Here is a 20566-nt window from a genome sequence, read left to right as displayed (position 1 = left end):
GATGTTGATCCCTGAAACATCCCTGTCACCATCCGTATCAGCCTGCACTGCACTGCCCAGAATTTTTTGCTGCTCAGAGAAAAATGTTTTCAGGCTATTCACAACCCAGTCAGACACTTCTGTATCAGTTACACTCACTTCACTTTTAAAGACTTTTTTAAAATGCTCAGTAAAGAGTTGTCTTTTGCAAAATGAGAAGTGTGAAGGTCCTATGTAGCTGCCTGGGATGTGTTCCATCACATTTGCTTGTTTCCACACAGAACTGAACTACAACTGCTTGCTGTGGAGGAACTGATCCAGCTCACATTAATTTGACTGAGAGCTGGAGGTGATCCCAAACCATACCCCCAAAGTGCTTCTGCTCTGAAGTACAAAAAAGTAATGCAAAACCACCAAACTTCCACAACTTCATAGGGAAGCATCATACCCTTGCTCCTGCTTTCAGTTCAGCTATACTGGAAGTATTCACCACTTTATGAGAAGATGTCTCCAAATCCTTCTGGTGGTTGTAAAGTGGCTGAACTTTACCTCAAAACATGAGCAACAGCTTCACGTCACTGACACAGTCCCTTAGGCCCATTCCTCACTGCCAGTACTGGGTCTTGAAGTCAATGTTAGTACTAAAAAGTTTATTTTGACAGGAAGTCCTAACACTGAGTTAGAAAGAAACATTTTTTAAAACGTAATAGATACTTCCTTCAGTAAAATTGTTTTGGATTACACCAGCTTGACTCCTGTGATTCCTGGCCCAACTCAAAGTCTAATGCTATAAGCTTAGCTATGCCAGGCAAACTTTTATTTACATTAAATAAGTAGGATTAAAAAAGTCAAAACCTTTCATTGGAGAATTAGCTTGCTTACCCCAAAGTCTCAATCTGTCTGTCTTCTCTCCATGTCTTGTACCTCATAGCTTTAGCTGTTAGCCCCTTGTATCATCTTGTCAGCTTTCTCTACTTTTGCAATATTTTGGAGCAAAATTCTTTGCTGGGGTAACTCCAAAGAAATTAACAGAGATACACCAGAAAAGGTTTTCATCCATGGGGCAAACCCTTAATTGGTGTAAGATGATGCTGACCTAATGAAGTAAATGCATGAGCTGTGTAATGACAGAGCAACTATCAGTAGCAGCTGTGGTCCTTTACATCCAGCCTGTGGACAACTTCAAGCAGTCAGGAGAATTTGCTGCTGCTGCTATTAACACAGTGAGCTTCTCTCACATGCTGGTTAGCCCAGCTGCAGCTGCACTCACCTTCTCCCTGATGTGGCAAACAGACACCAAGTGCTCTGGCTCCCCACAAACCAGGGCAAAGAACTTTCTAGTGGCATCTAACAGTTAAATTTTTTATTTTTTTTTTTTTCCAGCCTGCAACAAGGGACACTGCTAGAAGTGGTAGCAATGATGCACACCAGCCTCCTGCTCATTAACATGCACTTGGGGAAAGAGATAATTTGCCTTTGTCTTTCTAAGCCACATTGAGAAATTTATTTCAGTAGCATCAGTCATATAAGATGATAAAAATGGTGCAAATCATGCAAGGGAAAAGAAGCTGCCTTAGCATGATTTGAGTGTATACAATGAATAAGGTTACTAATTAATTGGTAAAGTGCTATTTGTAATTGTTCCTGTGTGATAAATGGATTAGAACAGATGTTTTAATGCCATTTTTTTTCTCATTGCTTCACATAGAAAAATATGTGTAAAACTGAAATAAAAAAAGTGGTGGTGCAGAAAGCAGGCTCTGGGAGATAAATGGAGAGTTACATAAGACAAAAAAAATGCCACACACTTCCTGGAACAGAAGTCACACAAAGAGCCCAATAACTTTCCCAATATGTGCAGCAAATGACGACATGAATGAAATGCATTGTTATTAAATGTAGATAAATAAAGCCTAATCACTTCAAGCACCCATTCAGTGTCCTCCAGCCCAAGACTTGAACTGCTGAGGAGTGAACAGCAGCAGCTAAGGAAAGGAAAAGCACAACCCTGTGTTATCCTGATCCCGGGGCAGTGCCTGTCCCACTGCGGAGCTGCTGGAGGCCTGCTGTGCCTCATGCCTGCTGAGTCCCAGCAGGGCAGCAAGTGGGAATCTGCATGGAGAGGAGAGCCTGGCAATGCCACACAGGGGCAGGCAGCAGGAATGTGCGGTGCTGCCACCACCGGGCAGCCACACAGGCTGCTGGAGAGCCACGTGCCCTCGCTGTGGTGGCATCCAGAAGGGAAGTGAAAAAGGTTGTATTCCATGGTAGAGATGGGAACTTTAGGACTGACATTACTCAAAACACTGCAGTCAGAACCTGATCTTGCGTAACTGAATAATCCTTCTTAATCTCCTGGATGTCAGAGAGGTGCAGGAGCCTGAGGCTGTGTCCCATTCCATAGGCAGCACTGCAGGGAACATCCCTGGGCAGGGGTCACAGCCCCCTGCTCAGCCCTGCCCTGGGCTCTGGGCTCCCTGAGCTGGCAGCAGTGAGGAAAACAGGAAGTTTTCCACCTTATCCCTGCCCCTCCGGTGCCCACAGATCAGCACTGAGATCTCCCAGTGACACAGCATGGGGTGTCACAAAGGGTACAGGCATCGGGCCTCTAATGGCCAGTGCATGAAAAGAATCCTCCATATCCATCCTTCTAATGGTATTAAAGGAGCCACCATTACTTTTCATTTGTACAAAGTAATCTGATTGAGTGCAACATAGCTAAAATTTCATTTCCTATATCTGTATTAAAGCAGTGCCATTCTTTAAAGAGAAATGTTAGCAGAAGAATAAACAGAAACTATTTTTATTGTCTAGGTTAAAAAAAAAAGAAAGAAGAAAAGAGGAAGGTAGACTGGCTCCATATTAGCTTCTAATCAACAATGAATCATGAAGACTTTTTAGAAAAATATTAAAGGACTTGCAACTGCAATGTAATTAAGTTTTCAGCCTCTGGGGGGGATTTGTGTAAGTCTGACTTGAACCATTCTAGATGTCCAGGTAATCTGTTAGCTCTTACCAAAGGACAAAGATTACACACTAATTCAAAGGATGTGTACAAGACACTTGTAAAATTGAACAGATGTGACAAAATTAATTAACTAATTATTTGTGGTATTTGTTTTGTGACATACGACTTCCTCCAGAACGCTCTGCTTCTATTCTCCTGCACTAAAACACAATCACCTTTTAAGAAATATGTAGTTTTATGATACAACCATGTTTGAAACAGGGTGGCATGCTCAGGTGGCATTTGCTCACAGAAACATTCCTTTTAATGTTTTCAGTAGTGTCCTTATTGTGCATAAAGTATGAAAACTTCACTGAAGAAATATTATGAGACTATAGGAAGGCAAACCTCAAAAGATGCTCAGATTATTACTGACAAATGCCACTGTGTGATACCACCTTGCTCAGTAGTAAATGAACTAAAGAAGTGCTAATTGCTTTGAAGTTAATGAAGACTATATTGCCTTTCAATAATTGGTGTTTGTTTAGCTACTATGATTATAGCTATCTCTTTCTCGTTGAGCAATGTAAGATGGCAGAAGTTCCACCTTTTACAAGTTTTAAATCCCTGTAGAATTGACAGAAAAAGCTGTAACCACAAATTGGTTTGCAATTTTCCTTTTTCTTCCCAGCAAGCTCTGTATGGTTATATTATGAACCTTGCTTCAAACAAACTGCTTCTGACTTTTATGATCCTTTTGTGATCTAAATGGCTATCTCATAAGATATTCCACTGCAGCTTCTTTTTCAATTGCTTTTACTGTGAAATGGCATTCTGGAGATTTCTGGGGACCATTTCACACTCTTATGGTATTGATTTGCTAAACCTGATGATAGGTTTATATTTAAGATGCAGTCTAGTATATGAACAATGTGTAAAGCTTATGAAGAGGAGATTCAGGACTTTCAATAACCCCATTTTCTTGATGGGGTTTGCCTCTTTGAAGAAGGTTAGTGTTTTACCCCGAATTTCTGAAGGCAGGTTGCTATATGGACTGTGTTTCTAATTGTCTTGGAATGTTTCCATTCCACTGAATTATGGTCACAGAAAAAGTATGGAGAAGATGACTGCCAGTAACTTGTAAATCTTCCCAACATAAGGTCAGAGCAAATACACAAAAGCACATGGGAACCTAAATGGAAAAATGTATGTGAGATTGTTCCCAGAGTTCCCACTTGCGAGGATGGCAGAGGATAGATTTACTCCTGGGGACACTAAAAAACTGACAATAAAATGAACTTCTTTGGGCTTTGGTGTTGGAGATATGTGCTTTTCCTTAAAAGACTGATCATTGTAAAATGGTTACAGGCCAAGAAGAAACAGTCTTTGATGGAGTTATAGCATAGCAATGAGTCAGAAACACCTTTACGCACAGAAGGACAGTTCTTTATTAGGCCAAACCACAAGCCCATGGCTCTACCTTTACACTGGCAAATGTCATGAATCTAAGACATGGACCTAGGTAACCCAGTTACAGGAAAATAAAACAATAAGGTATTCACAAATACAGTGAGGAACACCCCATGAGCAGGGGAGTGTCCCAACAAGAGTTCCAGGACATTTTGTTTAGAAGATGGAGCAAAATCAATGCTATAAATATGAACATCAATATATACATATACCCAAGTCTATTCCAGCTTTCTTCAAATGCAAGAGAACTCCTTCCTGCAGGATGGTTCAAAAGTAGGAGAATGAAGGTCTGCAGCTTCTGATGTGGAGGCAGTATTTAGGTCTCTATAGACCTGTAAGTGGCAAATTAGGGAGAAGAACTGAGGAATTCAGAGCAGCAGAGTATACAGGACAGAGACACTGGGAAATCCTTTACCCTGTAGCCAAGACACTTAGAGCAGTAATCAGAGATCATCTGACTGTAGCACAAGTTAAATGCTATATGCTGAAAAAAAGAGAATTAAATGGTTTAAAAAGAGAAGCTGGAAAACGTATGCTGGAGTATAGATGAGTAACAATTCACCACATATATAATTGGATGCATGGCTTTTATTGATGTATTTTGTAGTGTGTGCCTGAGTGATGACATGATTACATGTGACTGCTGAGTGAAGTCTAGATGAATTGCTTGTTGATATTAAACAAATGAAGAAATTCCTCTAGCAATATCTGGAATAAGTGAAGATAACACTAGTTAGAGCTGACCAGGGTCAGCTTTTGCTTACACAACAACAATCCTGCATGCTCATTTCTAAGTCTGGCCTAGTGTCTGACTTCTTTCTCTCTGCTTCCAGTCACCACTATTTATTTTTTTGCTTTGTTTTTGCATCTCTGTCCCTCAGTGCTGTAGGATCTGCACTAATCTCTTAAATGTCACGTAGACTAGAAATCTGGGATTTTTCTCAATACAATTTTCATGACAAAAAGGCACACATAAAACTAAAGAATTGCCAACTGCTGCAAGAACATTGACAGTGGACAGTATTTAATGAAATTCTTATGCGGTAGGTTAGAAAACAGTCAGAGCTGCAGAGCCTTTAATTGCTGGTGAGGGACTTTGAAATGTATTGCAGGGAGTCATTTGTACATTTTTGTGGCTTGCTAAATGAAAGTTTCACATGTGTGCAAAAAAGCTGAAAAGCTCATACCCTCCAGGATCTTCAGACTTCCATAAGAACTCCTGTAAGATTTGCAGCCATTTCAAGAGCTTGAAGAGTTGATCCATTCTGGCAAACTGTCCATTATAGACCACATAAATCACCCAAACCATCATCAGTGTTTTATCTCTTTGCTATTACAGATCTGGCAAGAAACATCTGCCCAGACTACAGCCTAGCTACTGCCACAGTAACTAAACAATAAACACAATCATTTTAGAATACCACGACTGGTTTGGATGGGAGAACAGCTTGCTAAATTAGCAAACAATACCCATGTGAGAAAGTGTACAAGTATTTTGGAGGATAGGTCAGAATATGAAAAGATTCTGATGAAGTTTCCTAATGAAACCACATAAAATTCACTGAGGACAAGCACAGATACTAGAATTTATCACAAAAATTCAACAGCAAAAATACAAAGTAAGGGATGGCCAGTGAGTTTGCTTTCTACAGAAAGATCAGATGGTTATAATGGATTACATGCTGCACATCAATCAACAGTATCAAGGGGCTCCAGAAACAGCAACCACCTTCTTGGGATGAATAAATAGAAAGTGTAGCTTCCAAAATCTGTGGTATAATTCTTCTAACCAATAGCACAGGAATGGCTCAAGCTAAAGAACCTGTTTACCTGGGAAATAAAACTAAATTTTGCCTCCCTGCTTGTAAAACAGAAGCAGGTTCTGGTTTTGGGTGGTACATGAAATCTGTCTCTTTGAAGAGATGGGAACTACTGTCCAGAGCAAGAAGATGCATTCAGGTCTGTTCTGTGGTATCCCCACAGATGCTGAGGAAGATTTGTGCTGAATCATAATTAGAAATTTTTTCTTGCTAGCAGCTAATACGTAATTCTTCATGTTTCTCTCATTTGCCTTGTTTTATTGCAAAACAAAAATAAAAAAAAACCAGCACACCTATATACCCTAATGTCTCATATATCTGTCTCACCGTTATCTAATACCCATATCTACCTGTCTGACTGTCCATCTGCTTGTCTATTTGGCTCCACAGAGATCTGTACAAACCAGACCTACACAACTGGATACACTGGAAACACCAGCATACAGTATTTCTGTAACACATCCAAATATACCTTACTTATCATCTCAGACTTTTTTTCACCAGACTAAAATTCATACTGCACTTAGATAATTTTTTTCTTAATTTATTTTTCCCCCAACAGTTTCTACTGATTTTTCACACAAGCACCTTGGGCTGTATGTAATCAAAGACATCTTTGTCCTGTGCACATGCAATTGTGCACTACAGGACTGCTGAAGGCACATTTCAGAACAGGAATTAAGGTACTATATCCCCTGGGTCAGCTGAGAATAAACTAAAAGTAGAGCTGGCAAGAATTATTCTGTGATTTCCTCTGTGAAATATTTCAACATGGTCTTTAAAGATTCAACCAAACACTCCCAAAGCAAATTAAGCAGATGACATTATCCTTCCCTCTTGACTTCATGCCCTTAAACACTGAATGGAGACATTGCCAGGGTCAGATTCCCAGCTCCAGTGGAGATACAGTGACTGAAAACCAGTGCTCGTCAGCAGAATAAGAATAAATAACACTCCATCAAGGAGGGACTCAACATCCTGGCTTTGAGAACACCACTTTGCAAAGAAGGACTCTGTCTGTAATAGTAGGAAGGCAGTTTGGACTACCAACCTGCAAAATTTGTTCAACCAAATTCACATGTAGGAGTATCTTTTGAACCAATGCCTTTGTCTGGATATGCTGGCTCTCCTTATTTTAGGAAATCAAACTCCAGTTGTGCTTCTTAAAATAACCAAAGACAGAGCATAAAAGCTTTACCTTTCAGATTAAAAAACTTTATGCAAATACACCAAGAGGAAACTGAACAATCCAAAATAGACAATGTTAATTTTCTATGGCTATTCCAGATAAACATCAGCAACGCACAGGCTACTTTTCAATGTTGGTATCAATATCAAAAGACTGGAAAATCTTAAAACACTGAAAGACCATCTGTGCATGCTAGCAACTGCCAAATTTGCAACTGTGGTTTCTTCCCTGCTAATTCCATATTTTCCTGATAGATTAATGGGCATCATTTATCCAGAATAAATAAATGTGGAAGGCCCGCCTTCCCCCTCCCCTGTACCTCATCATATTACTGATTTCCACCAGACCACTGAGCACATTAATGCAAGTAAGCCTCTGTCTGGATTCAGAAATTATCACATTTGCTAGAGAAGAAGTGTTTGGCATTGCCAGTTTCTTAACATTAAAGTTAAAAAGAAATATATTCTGAGAACTCCAGACCGCAGTCAACACAGATAAAGTGCAGTTGAAGGATTTTTCTTTCCTTTCCCTGACTTAACTGTAACCTATGTGCAAAAAAGCACAGATATTTTACACACACAACTACTCCTGTTTCACCATGTGCATTTATCTTATTTCTTTTGAGAGGCATGTTAGACACATATATTTAGACTCCTAGCTTGCTAATTTATGCCAGCTAGTGTAAAATTATAGGGTAGAGAATAAAGTTGCAGAATCAAACCTTTATATGTGCTTTGAAGGAAAATTTTCTACTATATACAGTCAGACTTCCACAATCCACAATTTGCTAATCTTACCACTTAGCAATTTGCATTCCTGCCTGCACACACATGCATTCACAAACATACATCCTTCACGCAAGAAAATGGTATTTCAATGAGCTCTCACATTATTCAGACTACACCGATTCCTATAAAATATATTACTGTAGCTGTGCCTCCTTATATCTAACAGCTTGTTTAATCTACAAGAAGTCTAACTACATATATCTAACACATTATCTGTCACTTGGATGATTTCATTGTGTGTTCATGGGGTGATAATTGCAAATGTGGAATGCAAATAGTATATAACCTTGTTAAATACATTTCTTTAAGAGGAAGAGATATGCCTCTGCTGTATGTTTGCTGTCCCCACTCACTGTAGCTCCAGGTTTTGCTGAGAGGTATAAGTTGATAAAGCCTGTTGGTGCATTTGCTGACATATCTTACCCTGAATGACATTATCATGACATATTACAGCTAAAAATAAATAAATTGCTAAGGACTGGGCATCCCATTGGCAAGACACGAGCTTGCCACATGCCAAGAGAAGCATGCACTCCATGGATTTGTAGGAGCAAGGCAGAGCATTGCTGCTGTGCAGGCTCTGACAGAGATGTCGCTGAAGTTCTGTGCTACTTTTGTAATAGTCTCTATTGTCTCTTCTTCCTTGTAAATACATATTAGTTTAAAAACAAAGCCTGGAAATTCCTCCAAGTGAAGCACAAGTGAGGAGCCACACAAGCTCCCTAATCCCAACAGACAGAAAAGGAAGGTGCAGCAGCATAGGTTCACCTTCAGCCCAAAGAACTAGCAGGGGAATCACTGTGGTTTTATTTTCTACTAAGCAGTATTCCACTACTTATTACACCATTGTTTCTAATATGCTAAATTAGCAATATGAAGGTTAAATTAACCTAAAAGAAATTACTAAAATAATAAAGGAAATAAAAGTAATTTCCTTCTCTCCAAGATGCTTTTCTCTTTTATTTTCTTAAAGACAGATGCAGAAAGCAGCAGTCTTATACTTTCTAAGTAGCTTTCAAAAGCCTGGCCTTCTCTGGAAACCTTTTGGGTTCATATTCAATTGCTTGCAACATTCTGTGCTAGATTTACTTGCTATTTGCTTAATTTCTGCATATACTAAAATGATCTTCTTTGATGCAATTTCTTTATGTTTACATCAGCATGATGAGCAAAGTCAATCACATATATCCATAAATTAATGAGAATATGAAATAGAAACTTTAATTATTACTTAAGTCATAAACTCTGATATTAGTTAAGTGAAAACTTAATGGGGCTTAGTGGGACTTAAGGAGATGATGAAGTATTTTTGAAATGGCTATTTCCTGTTTATGGCTTTTACAGCCCTGACTGGGTCTAAAGTGACAAGCACCAAGCTGTAACATTCAAGAAGTTGAAGAAATAATATATTCACAGCTTTAGAAACACTGAGTGCACCTGCTTGTTCATGCACACAGTGGCAATGTCATCATTATGAAGGGAACTGGTTATTCAGTTAAACAAATACATCAAGAACCAGGAAGAAGAGGAAAAAATTCAACAACCCAGAAGGCAGTTAAAAAAAAATCTGTCAAAAAAAATTAGAAGTCCTCAGTTATAGCTTATCCAAGATTTTATGGAGGGAAGAAAGCTGCACTCTTTTGAGCCAATACTGTTTACAGTTGCTGCAATGAAAATTCTAATTTTGTGCTCTAATGAACACAAAACGATTCATAGTCAACCTTGGCAAAACTTATAATGACTGTGTAATTGAAGTGACTTTGTCACATTAAAAAAATATTTCACAAAATTGTAGGAAACTGCCAAGAAATAAAACTCTGGGATGGGCAGTCTTGGGTATGTGACACAGGCAGCCATATCATCTTTGCTGCTTGGTACATGTGGGGATTATCAAGCTGTGAAGTATTTGTCTGCAGTTGCTCTTCTTACAGCATATTAAGAATAATTGTGAATTACAACAAGTACCTTGTGGTGAAAGTGTGACCCAGAATTTTCTCTTTAAAGACACTGCTTGTGCTGTTACAGTCTCTGGCACAATCCACATGCATGGGACATGCTATATGGAAAGCTGCCAGGTGAATCTCTATGCACAGGTTGTGTGTGACATGGGAGGACCCTGAAAGAATTCCTCCATTTTGTAAATTTACAGAGAAAGGGCAACAAAGAGAGAATGGGATTGGCCCATTAGGGAGGATACAGCTTTAAGCTCTGGAATGGGCAGAATATACTCCAAGACACCAGATTCCTCCAGAAATATCTCTGCCAGAAAAGGCTAACACTTGTCTAGCAAGTTGATGCTCACCACTATCCATGTTCTGGGCTTTTTACTCTTTGACCTTCTTCCCACCCTTCCCCATACCCTGACCTGCAGCAGGGTTCCTGCCTTCATCCTCCAGCAGGCAAAGCCCTTGGCTCCCTTCCTCTGCCTGCAAGGACATCTCTCCACTGCCCAGGAATGGGCCAGAGCTGATGGAGGGAAGGTAAGGACCAGAAAAATAGCAGCTCTGTGTTAGTGAAGCATGTTCATATTTAACAGATGCCATGCTGAAATACAGAGGGATCAATTCATATTTGAAGTCCAAATTCTCCTCTAATCTAACTCCACTTACACAGAACTTGTCATTAAATATCATAGTTTTGATTTCAAATAGGACTGACCGAATATTTTCTGTTTACTTATCACAACAATGACTTCAGCAAGCACCTGGGCATGCAGTACTAAAGCCTTGTTTTGAGTTTTCCTAAATGATCTGGGGATTGGGCACTGAAACATCTTTAGGAGAAATAAATAAAAAATCCCTTCCCATTTTCACTGTGGTAGGAATTTTTCCAGACATCAGTATTTCAGAAGACTTTTACAGCCCTCTTTCACTTGAAGGACAAATCCGATTCGACATGAAGTTCCATTACGAAGAAACTGTTACATGTGATGACACTGGTTATTGAAAATTGAAATGAAGTGAGAGGAAGCTAACACCAACTTGTATGAAATTCTGCTGTCTTTGAATGACACAGGGAACTCAATATATCTAATCATCAAAGTGAAGCCCATTGGGAACCAAACTACAGTTGTATTGCAGGAGGTTGCTACTTGATTGCTAGACCCAAAAGTGCTAAGCCATATGCCACTTATTTCTGTGTCTAAATAGCTTACTGTGATTGATACTGAGAGTGGCTCTCCTCTTCACAGAGAAACAATCATGAAAACAACAGGAATTAGGGTACAGTGGATACAGATTATTTTTTACAATCCTAATTTTCAACCCTGTCACTTCCCTGAGCTTAATGTAATTTATTCTTTAATGAATTCTAGCACATGCTCTGTATTTCCACAGCAGAGCACTAGCTTTTGCACAGACCTTACTGTGCAAGCTGCACCCAGTATTTTTGTCTCTTGCTGCTGTTGGTCTGTGGCCAGATGAGCCTGATTATAAGGGTTCGCTGTTGGCCTTGAGTGCAAAAAAATTTACCCTTCTTTCTTTAGAGAGATTTTTTTCCACCGTCCTTGTGCCAATCTCCTTGATTTTTCTTCCTCACTAATCTGTCTCTCTGAATCAGCCTTTTCCCAGCTCTCCTGCAGCCTCCCCACGCTCAAAGTCGCTCCAAGGTCAGCGGCAGGCCCTGGTCCGCGGCGCCCCACGTGTCCCTGCTCCCAGCTGGAGGCACAGCTCACAATATGCTCACTTTCCACTTGACGAGGCCTGGAAGCCACTGCACCGTGCTGAACTGGGGTGCTGTGGTCAGAGAGCATGGGGCTGTCACGACACGGCCCTTCTGCAGTGACAGGGCTGCTGATGCTCCCATTACAGGGCAATGGGAGAGCTCAGTGCAGAACACAGCACAGAAATCAGCCCTGACATCGCAAGCACCCCCGCCCCAACTATGCTAATCTCTTCTTTCATCCATGATCTCTGCTAGTCACATAGTGTTACAGCAAAGAGCTCTGCACTTAAAGGAATATCTGCAGCTTTCCTGCCACTATTGATAAAAATGTTTAATACTCTTGTTAGGAGGCGCAATTTGATTACCAAACTGTTATCCAACAAATCCTGAAAACAATTCAAAGTAAATTTCCCTAATATGTCTATTTTTCTATCCTGCCAGAAGGGTTGCTAATGAATTTGCTGCTTGAATGCACAGACAGATTGGGAACTATAACTGTGCTGGCCTGGGCAACATGGCACTGGCACCAAAAACCTATTTGTACCCATGCAAAGTTCTCTCTAGAGTATGTCTTTCATCCAGAGGTGATTTTCCAATAAAATCAGCCTCGATTATTGCAAGCGCAGGAGCAATCCCTGAGGGAGTATATCAGGCAATTCAATACTAGGAAATGTTGTACTAGGCAAAATTAACCTTGTAGCAGTGTTATTTCCTGAAACATTATCTAGCTTTGCCTTTCTTTCGTATTCATTGATCATAAATGACTGGAATTTTTTTCTACTTCTTTCACTTAGAACAAGATCATTACTTTTTGTAGTTGTATTTAAAAAAATGCTTGAAAGACACCAGTTTTCCTTTTATTTCACTTACTGCCAAAGTAAAGGACCTTTTACTGTATAGCAGCATGTTTTTTGGGGCATTTAAAAGGTGGTTACAAGGAGGACCAAGTTTACTCAGTCCTATTTTCTTGATCATGCTAAACAGAAGAACCCTACTAGATATATAATCACAAGGCCACAAACCAGAAAGAAAAGAAAACTTCATTGTCCCCTTGCCCACCAACAAGAAAAGTAGGAGAAATGCCAGTGAAATTTGTGGAGTTTTACAGTCCAAAGGACGGCAGGCACAGGTCCACAGATTTCAAAGATACAGCTGGGGAAATACAGATTACAAGGATATAGCTTCAGTGAAATCCCACTGCACTGTAGCTTTATCCACTGCCTCCTACCAAGCTCTCCAAGGCAGGGATCTTCACCTGGAGAGTGTCTGGAACATGCTTGAATCTAACTAAACCAAATAGCCTTATACATACTCCAACAGTAACAGTTCTGCTCTGGTTATTTATCTTCCAGCAACACAAAAAACATTGAAATTCAGGGGTATGAGATCTGAATGCTGGTTCCTGTGCTGGATTCAGCCAGCTCTACTGAAACCAGCAGCACAGGTTCTCCCAGTTATATCAAGATCAGGAACTTCCTTCAGTTTTCCTAGCATTTGTTGATTGGTTGCAATACTGGAAACATGTTTTTAAAGCATAAATATAAAAAAAGATCACAGGTAGTTAGAAAATAGTTGTTATTTGAAGCAACACCCAAAGTAAACATTTGGAATAATGGTTTGAATAAATGCTAAGTAATTTAAAATTAAAAATAATATTCAGGAAGACAAATATAAAATCTAAAATGATCAAAACCACAGGATGAGTGAGGAGGAACAAATGGGTTCTTCTTTGATCAACAGCAGATACATGCTAAAACTGGAAAAAAAATATTGACATAAACTAACTTTTTTACCCATCAAAAAGAGTCAGGAAAAATAAAGTTTTGCTTGGCTCTAACTTTCATTTTTTCACAACTTTTAAAAATGGAGCAAAATTTAATCTTGACAAGCTGCATCACAATGAAGGTGCAAAATTGTTTTGAAAAATAACAAAAGTGACCCAGTTAAAAAGAAAATACTTTTTTTCTGCATAAGCTGCAAGACTCCTGACAAACTTTAGAGAAATGCATGATTGTCCTTGATCGTCTGGCACACGCATGTCTGTAAATGTAAGGATTGTCCAGGTGTCTGAAGTCCTGTGATGGCCACAGCACCTCGGCAGCTGAGGGGCGTCTCACGGCTGGATACAGCCAGCGGTGCTTGAGATTGATGGCGTGCACTCAGATTTGTAAGAGACAAGCTGAAGGAGCTCTCATGGTCTGTTCATCTCACTGTCTTGTAAGCAAACAGTGTGCACTACACGGGCCATGTGGTAATTACCATCCCTGTAAATTACGCAACCAAATCGGAAGCGTTTCGCGGTAAAAGCGCATTGCGCTCATTTGAAAAACCTGTGCTCTCTCCAGGCACCTGTCGTGGTGGTAGCTGAAAACCTTAATAAAGCACTACCTGTTTTATATTTCAGAGCCTACCAATGTGACTCATTTGTACAGTTTTAAGTCCAAACAAACTGCTAGTCAACTAAATTATAACTTATTACCACAGGCTACAGACTTTTAATACATTCTGTGGTTGGAACAGGACTGATTTACTGCTTTGGGCCCTGCCAGTAGTTATCATGCATCATTTCACTAGAAATAAAAATAGCCCTACTGTGGTTATCCTTTGGACTGATAAAAATTTATCTAACAAGATGTATCAGAGGAACAAATTCAGAAAATAAAGGTAAAATATTAAATAGACTTATTATTTTATGTCTAAAGTACTACATCTTCTAGCTGCTGTGATGACTTTGGAATAAAGCAAATGGTACTGCAAAAAAGAAAAAAGATCTAAAGGAGCAATTGAACTCTGATAAAACCACATGGGGATAGCTGAATTGTCAGAGCTTTGCAAGAGTCAAAATTTACATAAAAATCAGTATTTAGGGATTAATGCAATATCATCAAAAAAGATTTAATATGTGCGTTTCTTTGCAAACAGTTGAAAAGCAGGAGTTCTATAATCCATTTCCAACACTAACCTTTAACTTGTGAGAGTAAAGTAATCCTTTGCAACATTTCACATTCTGCTGAGGAAATGCAGCCCCTAAACAAAGCCCACTGGAGATCAGCAGCAGCCTGGGCCTCTTGGTTCCACTGCAGGGGCCAACCCTGTGGGTCTGTACAGGTGGGTCTGTACATACTGCACCACGGGGCCCAGCTGCCAGAATCTGGGGCATTTTGTGAGATTTTGGAAAGGCTTTATTGCTGGTGCAATAAACCAATCCCATTGACCAATCATTGCCCCTGAGAGGATTCTTAAATGGACAGACTAGGAAGATCAGGGGCTAAAGAACATTGTCTATAATTGCCTGTAAGTGGGCTTTTCCCTGGATTTCTGCTGGGGATTTGAGTGGTTTTGCATGCTAGACTTAAAGTATTAAAACATAAATATGAATGGATTTCTTTGAGAAATGAATATGGGCAGGCAGTTTAGGCACTATGTTATAATGGATTTTTAGAACTAATTGAATTGGTGCTGTCTGATTTAGAGGTTCGCCAGAAATAGTCTGAAGAGAAATGTCAGGAAGGAAGGTTTAGAATCAGAGATAAACAGGTGGCATGAGGAAATTGCTTATAGCAGGTTTGGGGTTTTGTTTCTTTAAAAGTGGTCTGTTAGTAAATGTCCTGTACATACAGAGAAATGTCTATGGGTACCTATGGCCCACAGGTGCCTGTGCATCCATGTATGTACATAGATATATAAATATATACACAGAAGGATAGAATAATTTGGGTTGGAAGGGATGTCACAAAGGTCAGCCCAACCCCCCCTGCACTGAGCAAGGACATCTTCAACTAGATCAGGTTGCTCAGAATCCTGTCCAACCTGACCTTGAATGTTCAAAAACTTTTCCTTATATTGAAGTTAAATTGACCCCCTTTCCCATACATATATGTGGCTATCCTCCCATACTACTATCCATGAACGGGAGGCTTTTTCAACCTTGTCATGACACACTTTTTTCATCCCTTTTTAAACACAGGCCAGGAGATACCTGCAGTTGAAGAGCTGCATGTGTACCAACAGCATGCTGCCTCTTCCCTACTTCTATTGGGTACAGGTGCCTGATTTGGCTGCTCAAAAACAAAACAACTTTCAGAGTCAGCCCACTGGCCTGCATTTTTGCCAGTGGGAGCAGGGGACCTGTTTATGGTTACTGCTATTGCTGCATACATTAAGTGACCCTCGGAGCCTGACCCGCTCGCCCTCCTGCTTAGTGAGTCAATAAGAAAATCCTTTGGCTCTGCATGATTTGCTTAGACCTCAGACCTTCCATGCAGAATAAGGTCTAGCCAAGGAGGCAAAAACAAGGTGCCACTCCAGCTGGTAAAACAAAGATATTTTTAAAGTGCAGTCAGGAGAAACAGGCACTCCTATCCCATGTATAATCAAGGATGAAAAGGCCACGAAAAATACCACTGCGCTTTGCAAATGAGAGGTCAATTGAAATGTCAAGATATCAAATGTTAATGGATTGCATTTCCAATGATGGTTGGGACAGAAAACCATACCAAGTCAAGTCAGATGCCCTTCAGAGCAGAAGATGAATTTTATGGCAGGAAAAGACAATAAACACCAGAAATCTTGCTGGTTAACAAACTTGTGGCTGATGGAAAACAAATATATTTTGCAGCAGGATTTTAACACAAGCTGTAATCTCAAAACATGTATCTGGAAGTCATTAAAACTACAGCAAATTTAAGCATATGCAGGTGTTTGGGGAAAATGCCATTACTTTCTACTGAAGGTTTTAAAAGGGACTATAAAAGAAGGGAGTATAAAGGACACTCAAGGAAAGCAATGTTTTCTTCCCTGAAGCAAGAAGTTGCTTCCAATATTTTCACAGTTCTACAGAATTTCATGGACTACATAACTACACTCTTAAGAGAATTCATTTTCCATTTAAAAATTCTAATTTCTTCCTTACAAAACCCTTGCATTTTATAGTGTTGGATGGCATCAAGTTTTAGCCAAACCATTCTTTCACCTGCCCACATTTTCCCAAGGAATCCATCTGGTCATTTTCACAAACTGTAATCTGTGACATTTGTTTAGAGTGACATTATTTTCAGTCCATAGTCAGAAGGGCTTTGCCATGCACATAACTCATCTCTTTGTATGGTAACCTGAAAAGAACATGATAATCTTCCTAACACCACTGTTTCTGCCCAACACAGCAGACACAGAGTCTTCCTTTTCAATTGCAGTTGTACAATTGCAATTGCAAGTTTTCTTCCCTGAAGCAAGAAGTTGCTTCCAATATTTTCACAGTTCTACAGAATTTCATGGACTACATAACTACACTCTTAAGAGAATTCATTTTCCATTTAAAAATTCTAATTTCTTCCTTACAAAACCCTTGCATTTTATAGTGTTGGATGGCATCAAGTTTTAGCCAAACCATTCTTTCACCTGCCCACATTTTCCCAAGGAATCCATCTGGTCATTTTCACAAACTGTAATCTGTGACATTTGTTTAGAGTGACATTATTTTCAGTCCATAGTCAGAAGGGCTTTGCCATGCACATAACTCATCTCTTTGTATGGTAACCTGAAAAGAACATGATAATCTTCCTAACACTGTTTCTGCCCAACACAGCAGACACAGAGTCTTCCTTTTCAATTGCAGGGAGACTTCCCTTGTGTCTGTATAGTTCACTGGTGGGCTAATCCACGTTATTAGTGGATCTGGAAGACTCCTTGTTCTATACAACAGAGGGATGTAATATCAAGAATGAAGAAAAGTGACTCATCATTTTATCTTTTCTGAAAGAATAACTACTTGAGTGGATTCCAGTGAAAATATGAGGGAAAGGGTTTAAAACAAACAAAAAGATTGCTTTTCCACACACTATGGTGCTCAGTGTCACACAACGTTGTGGTGACAGGAGGTATAAACTGGCTTCACGAAACACTTTGCATGGAAAGTAAGTCCACTGGTGCCTCCTAAACACAGGATGTGTGTTTGTGGAAGTGCACAATGCTGTGTGCAGGAAGGTGGGAGGATACTCCCCATGCAGGAGGTCTCTGTAATTGCTGTTCTTTGCCCCCCACCTTCTGCTGCTGGCAGAGACAAAGCCCTGGGCTGGCTGACCTCCAGTCCACGTCAGTGTAGAGGCTGCCAAGCCAAGTGCATCTGTACTTGAGAGTGGGGACTATCCTGGATTTGGGGGGATCCTGCAGCTCAGCCCACCTCAGGACAAGTGATGTGATCCAAGTCAACATGAACATGATTCCTCTAAATTTTATGCTGATGTGAGCTCCCTTTGTCCACACAAGCTCAGAAAGAAATCTGTGTTTCAGAACAAAGCTATGGTGGGGTTTTAATGTTATCACTGTTTTCCCCCTCTTGCACTAAATAACAGGGTATATAAAAGATTAGTTCCTCTGGATCTGCCCTAATTCAAAACCATCTCTCATGTAACAAATTTTTAGAAATCAGAAACCCTCCACAGAGTGAAATTGTTTAAGTTATGTTACCTCTTTCAGATGCAGGGATAGGAACAGCTTGATAAGAACCAGGAAGAAAACAAGCATGTAGGACTTCACATCCATGAATCCCTTTTGTATCACAGACTCTCAGTGTAAACATGGATAAAACCAATGGGAGAAAGCAAGTGCTCCTTACATAACAAGGCCAGGAGAGTATATATCAGTTAAATGTAACGGATTGAGCAGATATGGGGCCCATCTTGGTGTCATACACCCTCAGAAAAGGGTCTTATGCTTTTGGGGAAAAAAAAAATCGGTTCTGCAGATACAGAGTTTTCTTAGCTATTTTCTGAGTGCTTATTTATAGTACTATTATGTAAGATGATGGTACCAATACATAAAGATGAGTTCTGAGGATGCCTTGTGCCTTCCAGTACTACAAGCACCACGGAATTGGAGCCAAGCCTTCTTTCTGAAGCAGCCAAGTGCCACTGCACCTGCTTGGGACATCAGGAAGCTCCCAAGATAGTCTGAGCACCAACATACCCTTGGGCATTGAGAAACCAGCTGCTTGGCTGCCTTACTGAACTGCAAAGAGAAAACTTCCTTGTTTTCCCCCCTTTCCTTGTATTTCTGCCTTATTTAATGCTGTAGGGATTCCAGAGAACATAAAAGAACAGTAAAATTCCTACCAAATATTACACCAGCAACATTAATGAACTGAGCAATGAAAAGCAAATAGACCATTTCTATAGAAATCTTAATCGTGCTCCTAAACTAATACATTAAATGGTGGCACTATTGGCTCTGTCCAAGGACTTTATATAACCTACAGTCTTTAAAAGGAAGTGATTTTTGCTTCAGTTTTGGAACACAAGAACTGTGTCAGCATAAGGTAAAAACAAGGAAATTTTTTATGCTAATGACAACTGCGAATATTTTATATATATATTTATATATGTAAAAAAAATATACATATTATAGCAGATGTCAAATGCAGTTAGATTTAACTCTACTTATTAGTGCATGGCTTTTAGCCAAAAGCAATTCACATTTGCAGAAGTGTACTATCACATATGTCTTAATAATAAAAATGTGTTTTTAAAAATGTATGTGATAAGTCACATATGGTAGAAGGAATCTGTACAGCTTTCAGCCCTTATGACAATGGAAGCTACTAACTTTATTTTGCATAGCTGAAGAACATTAAAATTCAAGTGAAATTCTCCTTGACATTTGAGAGCTACAAAAGCAGCAACCAAAAGCTGGCCAAGCCTGAGCTGTACTAAGTGTGGCTCTGACACTTATGTAAATGCAATCCATGGCTACTACTGTTATCTTAAAGACACTGTTCTTTCTTTACCCAGAGAGCTTTAGCATACGCTCATACTTGTACCCAGGTACCTTAAATAGTTACATCACTGAACAAAACTAGGCAGATTTTTCAGCTGTTTTGTTATGCACAGTGTAATTAATGTGTATAATGATCCCCTAGGGTACTAATTGAAGCTGCCACCACGACCATAGTCAAGGAGAAGTTAAACAACCAGTTGGGGGAAACGTGACAGGGTGAAATACACACATGTAAGGGGAAAGAGTGAGACTGTCCATCTGGCCTTCTTCCATCTCAAAATGTTACCCTTACTCAAGTCCTATAAAAACAGCCTAAATCACCCTTTCCCCCCAAATCCCAAATCTTTCTGGTGGATTAACTTGGCTTCAGTGGCACATACGTTCTATTTATTAACTGCAGTGCTCAATGCCTCTGTTATAAGTGGGAAGATACAATTCACTTGAGTCGTTCTTGAGAATTTGACTCAAAATGTATTAAAAAAGTGTATGATTGATAAATGATTATTTTGGAACTGTTCCCCAGGAATTTCATCACCTTGCAGCTCCTGGATCCTGTATAATGTGAGGTGAAAACGCAGCTCATTTCACTCTCTATTAAACAACCCCCAGCTAACAATTACTTTAATTCAGCTTGCACTGAATTTGAACTAGTCCTATAGGCAAGAAAGGTCCCTTGTCTTATTACAAGTTTCACATGCTATCAGGTCCTTGCTGGATCCTATTTCTAATTTTTATCAGGCTGAATGAAACATAAGGAGAGAGTGATTTATGGTCATCTGACATATCGCCTAATCACTCCAAGGAGTGTTCATACACATTTTGTGTTCACTTTATAAGGTGTGAATGACTATACATGATGGAATCCAAGTGACAAATAGAACTGTACTCTTCTGTTATGTGTGCTAGAACACAATGACTGGGGAGTCCTGTCAGTGCATGT

General features: G+C 39.7%; 1 protein-coding gene across 5 annotated transcripts in view; it reads right to left on the bottom strand.

Moving 5' to 3' along the window:
* AFF2 (AF4/FMR2 family member 2) overlaps positions 1-20566 on the bottom strand; it is a 359269-nt gene that overhangs the window by 57811 nt on the left and 280892 nt on the right. The gene's annotated exons all lie outside the window — the stretch shown is intronic.

Source organism: Passer montanus, unplaced genomic scaffold (genome assembly GCF_014805655.1).
Source record: "Passer montanus isolate IOZ18808 unplaced genomic scaffold, ASM1480565v1 scaffold38, whole genome shotgun sequence".
Classification (NCBI taxonomy): Eukaryota; Metazoa; Chordata; class Aves; order Passeriformes; family Passeridae; genus Passer; species Passer montanus.
Note: the sequence above shows the minus strand (reverse complement) of the source record. Positions and strands in the feature narration are given on the sequence as shown.